This window comes from Salvia miltiorrhiza, chromosome 1 (genome assembly GCF_028751815.1).
Source record: "Salvia miltiorrhiza cultivar Shanhuang (shh) chromosome 1, IMPLAD_Smil_shh, whole genome shotgun sequence".
Taxonomy (NCBI): Eukaryota; Viridiplantae; Streptophyta; class Magnoliopsida; order Lamiales; family Lamiaceae; genus Salvia; species Salvia miltiorrhiza.
This window is the reverse complement of record NC_080387.1, coordinates 39,734,493-39,740,151: the sequence shown is the minus strand read 5'-3', so window position 1 is coordinate 39,740,151 and position 5,659 is coordinate 39,734,493. Positions and strand designations below refer to the sequence as shown.

The 5,659-nt window shown below is 35.9% G+C and overlaps 1 long non-coding RNA gene across 1 annotated transcript; it reads left to right on the top strand.

Moving 5' to 3' along the window:
* Positions 1-2,718: 2,718 nt before the first annotated feature.
* LOC131015100 (uncharacterized) lies at positions 2,719-4,425 on the top strand. The gene is made up of 4 exons (XR_009098459.1): positions 2,719-3,035; positions 3,463-3,576; positions 3,802-3,897; positions 4,165-4,425. It is a non-coding gene; the product is annotated as an uncharacterized LOC131015100 (long non-coding RNA).
* The last annotated feature ends 1,234 nt before the right edge of the window (positions 4,426-5,659 follow it).

Below are 5,659 nucleotides of genomic sequence, written 5' to 3'. Positions count from 1 at the left end.
AGACAAGCATCAAACAAAAGCATACCTGTTAAACTAAGACCATTATACCTCTCTAAGATGTCATGTATTTGTTGATAAGCAGCAAATCAACAATAAGAAACTCATATCATTACACTGGAATGACTTACTCAGCAAGCACTCACCTTTAAATCATATCTCCATTGCCATCTTTCCCGAGCTTCTTCCTCCGGAATTGGCTCCCTTATAAAACAACACAAAATGCTCTTCTCCGGTTAGAGTCGATTAACTCAGGGACGACACCAAATCGAAGTCCAGAAAAATATACAGGGACGAAGCCAAACTGAAGCTTGAGGACGACGACTGTACTTGCTCTATGGGAATGGCTGAATCTGTAGTTGTATTGGAAGCTCGAACACGCTCGTCTGATGTTGAAGGGGAATGGCGGAGCGTCCAAGATCGTTTTTTGATGGAAAATCGATGACTGATGTTCTATGGAAAGGTTGAAGACGATGGCTGCTATTCAACGAAAATGGCGGAGTGTTCTACCCTAGGTCATTTTTTTATTTCGAAAATGGAATTCTTGGGGGTAGTATTGAAATTCAGAAAAATAGTCTGACTTTCGAAACCCTCCAGACACCCAATTCGGCGCCTTTCGATGGATAATCAACTGAGGGATTTCTGGCGTGTAATTGCAGGCCTTCCGGCTCCAGCGGACCGCCTTGCTTAATTGCAGAAACTAGCAAACACGGAAAAAACTCCAGACTAATAGAGAGTCTGGCGTTATAGCGCCTAGCAAACTGGGCCTTAGTGTCGTAATTGTACGATGCACAATATAAATAATATAAAAAAAATTATATACATATATATATATATAAAGTATTAATTTATAAATTAATTATCGACATAAAGAATTATATCGAAAGACAAATTAGGAGTACAATACTCCGTCCATCCCAAATATTTTATTATTTTTGGACAGGGAGATAAAGAAATGTACAATTAGTAGATAAAGCCAAATTGGTTGGGAGATAAAAATATATTGAAATTTGTAAAAGTACGTATAGAGAGAAAATAAGTGGTGGGCTCATTATTTAATTAGTCTTTTAATTATTTGCCAAAAAAGGGAATATGACATTTGTAATGAGACATCTCATTATGGAAAGTGAGACATTTGTAATGAGACGAAGAGAGTATTAAATATTATATTTAAAATATTAGTACATCATCCGGGTATTGTAGCTCAATAGTAATCACTTCCCAACTAAAAAAAATTTAATTAAGCACATATGAATAAACATATAATCTAATTGAGTCATACTATTGAATAATCGACCAAAATGAATATTATATATCATCAATCATACTCAGTTCAGTTACGCCAAGAAGTCGATTGCTAACTCTCCGATTTGGATTGGGGTTAAACATGAGGTGGATGATTTGGTGGAGGATTCGTACACTTGTGTTGATCGTGGGGATGGTACTTATTTTTGGAGGGATGATTGGCTTGGCTATAAACTTGTGGACAAGCTGAAAATTCCTCACTATATGCATGAGTATCTTCTTTTTTCGGTCCAATACTACTATTATGATGGGCTATGGCATTTCTCTGCTTCTTTCGTTAATAAGTTCCCTGAGATAGTGGCTGATATCTTACTTGTTCACTTGGGTGGCGAGCAGGACTCGAGATATTGGAAACATTCTATCAGATGGGATGTTTCGGCAGCTTTGGCTTTCTCCAGCAAGTGCAGTCGTTTTTCAATGGTCAAATGGGGTAAGTGGATCTGGGAGCCCTACATTCCGGTGAGGCGTTCGATTTTATGCTGGCGTGTTCTTCATGACCGTCTCCCGACCCTGGATAAGCTGATTCGTCAGGGTATGATGGCCCCTAATGGTTGTCCTTTTATGCCTTAGGGAGTCAGAATCCATATCTCATGTTATGTGGAGTTGTTCTATGATTAAACCGTTGTGGGTGACTTTTCTTTCTTGGTTCGGCAAAGAGGTTTTTCTTGACTCTTTAGATATTCTCCCTTTCTTGATTATGGCTTGGAATAATCATTTCAACTCGCAGATTCTGGCTTTCTGGAAAGCGGGTATTATCACTCTTATGTGGAAAATCTGGGAAAAGTCGGAATGCGGTGATTTTTTAGGATCATGAGTTTAGAGCCCAACCGATTCTCACGTTTGTCAAATCCTTCTTTAAAAAACTTGATTGCAATTTTCCAAAGCTTGGCACGGTCAGCAATACTTGGGGTGATTACCTGATCATCCGCAGTCTGGGTGTTAGATGTCGTGCTGCACCTCCTCCTCGCATAATTGAGGTTTATTTGTGGCCCCCTATTTTGCATTGGATTAAAATCAATACGGATGGCTCTGCGGCTGGGGCACCGGGTATGATTGTTGCTGGTGGTGTCTTTAAGGATTAGTGGCACTACTAAAAATATAGCCTGTTACTACATTTAATTTAATACACTTTATAAAAACTGTCATTTAAAATACCCAATCAATACACTATCTTTTTACTACATTTATATCAAATGCTAATACTACACTTCTATATAAATGTAATAAACGCACTCATTTACTGACACTTCCACTTACAATCTTATTAATAAGTGTAATTCTATCATTATAAATTGAATAAAAATTTTAAAGAAAAAAAACCCCCACAAACGTATAGATAGGGCGGCAACAATTCCCACTTAAAACTTTTAAGTTTTTTTTTTTTTTTTAAAGCTTCCCACTACCCATGAAAGAAAACCCTCTAGAAACACCTCCCACTTCCATATGCAAAAGCAGGTTTGGAGAATGGGCTATGAGCTCCTCTGCAACTCTCTCACTCTCTCAAACACACACGCATACACGAAAAATTAATTAGAGACACTAATTTAGAAATCATATCGACAGTTTTTCATCTCTCTTTGAATTCTCCCATCGACGCCAATAATTAGGCGCGCCAGCATACTCTATCACCCACATGCCATCAACCGCCACAAAATCGTCGTCACCCGCCGCCCTTCGCAGTCATCCCGGCATGTACGGTTCTTCCAAAACCCCCAAACGAGCAGTTTTATCGGGTGAGAATTCGATTATTTCCAACTACCATTGAACATATTGAAACCTAAATTTCTCATTTTTATTCAATTCACTAATATTATCTTGAAATTGCAGTAAATTTGTCTCTTTTTTGGGGTGTTTAAGTGGCAGTGTATTTAATCTTCTAATTTAATAGCTACGTCTAGATTTTGAGAGCAAATTGAATTGGATGTGTAACAGATTATTTGCAAGAGTTTGTGAATGCAATAGCAATAACTTTAATTCTCAATTGCTTTTGGTTGTTCAAAATATGTGATATGTATGTAAGTGTCATTACTGCATTTTCAAATATATGGTTTTCGTTTTTTATGATATTTTGGGGATATCTCATTTGTTAATGTAAGCTTCGAAGCTTCCTCTTAATCTATGGATCACATACTAAGGAGTTCGTATATTTGCTTATTATAGATCAAGCATGCCTTGATTTTGATTCCAACAAGCTCCTGATCTTTGCAAAGAAGCAATCAATATAAAGGTGCTCTTTCCGGTGTGTGAAATTATTCGATGGCCTTAATTGATATGGTATGTTAACACATCATCAATCTATGTATTTTCTTTCCTCTCTGGTTTCTTTCTAAACTTAAGGAAGGAACAAATGAATTATATAAATGAAAACACATATAATCTTCTTATTAATAAGATACTTTAAAAAGTAGATTACGTGGACTGCAAATATGTTGATAATAATTTAAATTTCTAATTTTTCTTATTAATAAGATATATTTATGTACTTGTTTGTATTCACAGTTTAAAGATGTTAAAACATATTCTCGAGATGAGATCGATGATGTTAGCAAGGAATGGGCAATTGTGCGATAAAGCATGTGTTTGATTGAATACCAGGTATCGATTGCTATCTACATTTTTGTGATCATTAAAAGATGCAACAGTCAAGTTTGTTCTTGAGTCAAGTGCGAGTCAAGTTTGTTCTAAAAATGATGAAGCTTGTGCTTTGAATATTTGATGAAGCTCTATTTTTTATTTCAATCGATTTGGTTTGTTTTAGACTAGTACTGAGGATTAAAATGTAGTGTGTTGTTGAGCTTCGTGTGATACTGATATTTTTGTTATTGTTCATTAGTGTGTTGATGATTTGTGTAATCATGACAGCATTGTTTTGGATAAAGAGAGTCATTGAGCTAAAGGGGTGTGTGGATTCCAAGCAATATTATTCGCCAGAAATGCTATTTCAGATGTCTAGCTAACTACATCTGTAATATGTTCTTTCTTTGAATTAAGTCGGTTATTTTGCTGTTCTTTTAGATAGGTTTTTTCAATCTTAGATTTTTTTTCTTAGTTGTGCAATTTTAGTAGAAGATACAAAGCACTTAATATTATTTGGCATGCTTGTTCAATTTACATAAATGTGGAATGAGATCGTTAGACACTTTGCATATCTTTATAGTAAAATTGTGTATTTTTTTTAATGAGTTGTTCATTAATTTTTGTTGTATAATTTGATAGTTATATCCAAATAAATGTAAAATAAAAACATTAATAGTATCCAGTGAAAATGTAATTATTTTAAAGAAGAAAATGTAAATTTTAATTATTTGAAGGATGAAAATAAAATTTATAAATATATTCAGGTAGAAAGTGTAAATAATAGATATTTGTAGGAAAAATGCATAATTATAAATATTTATTGGGGGTATTTTGTAAATTTTTGTCCACATAAATTAGTGTAGTTTTAGACGATATTTTGAGACACTTTCAATGACACTATACGTGGTTTTTCATGACACTTTTAAGTGTAGTAATAGAGATTTTATTGTTACACTTAACCTATTATTAGATTTCCTAATATGACACCTGCGTCAAGTGTCATGATAGCCAAAGTGTCACAAAAACAAATTTCTGATGACATTTTTAGGTGCCATGATAGGCCATTTTTCTAGTAGTGTGGTCTGAGGTAGAGGTTGTTTTCATATTAAGGGTGCAACTGGGTTTGCTTTTAAAGCTGAACCGCTCGCTATCATTACGGCCATCAACATTGCTCATGATCGCGGTTGGCACTATCTTTGGGTGGAATCGGATTCAATGTATGTTGTTCATCTTTTGGAGTCTAGAACGACTAATGTTCCGTGGCGCTTCATGAGTTCTTGGAAACACATCCTTCGGATTTTACGGGACTTCCATATGATGGTCACTCATATTTATAGAGAGGGCAATCAGCCTGCGGATATTATGGCTAATGGCAATAGGCAGGAGGGCTGGTGGGCGTTTGCTATTGATGATATTAAGCTTGCAGTTTCTCGTGACATATCTACTCATAGCCATGTTAGGATCGTTCTTTAGCGTTGTCGTTTCGTGTTCGGCTTTTTGTGTTTTTGCGTTCTCTGTTTTCCTTTTTCGGGTTAGGAAAGTGTCCGGGGAGGCTTGGGGGCGATGGTTAGGCTGGAGTTCTCGAAGTCTCTCCCTCCTTTTTGGCTTTTTTCGTTTCTTGTTTCGCATTTTTGTTTGGTGTTAGACGGGTACTCTTTTTCCCATTTAAGGTTTTTCCCTTTGGGTTTTCTTTAAAGGGGTTTTAATGAGGCTCGGCCCTTAGTTTGCTTTTCTGTGCTCTCAACGGTTCCTAGGCTTTTTCTTTTCTTCTTTTTAATAA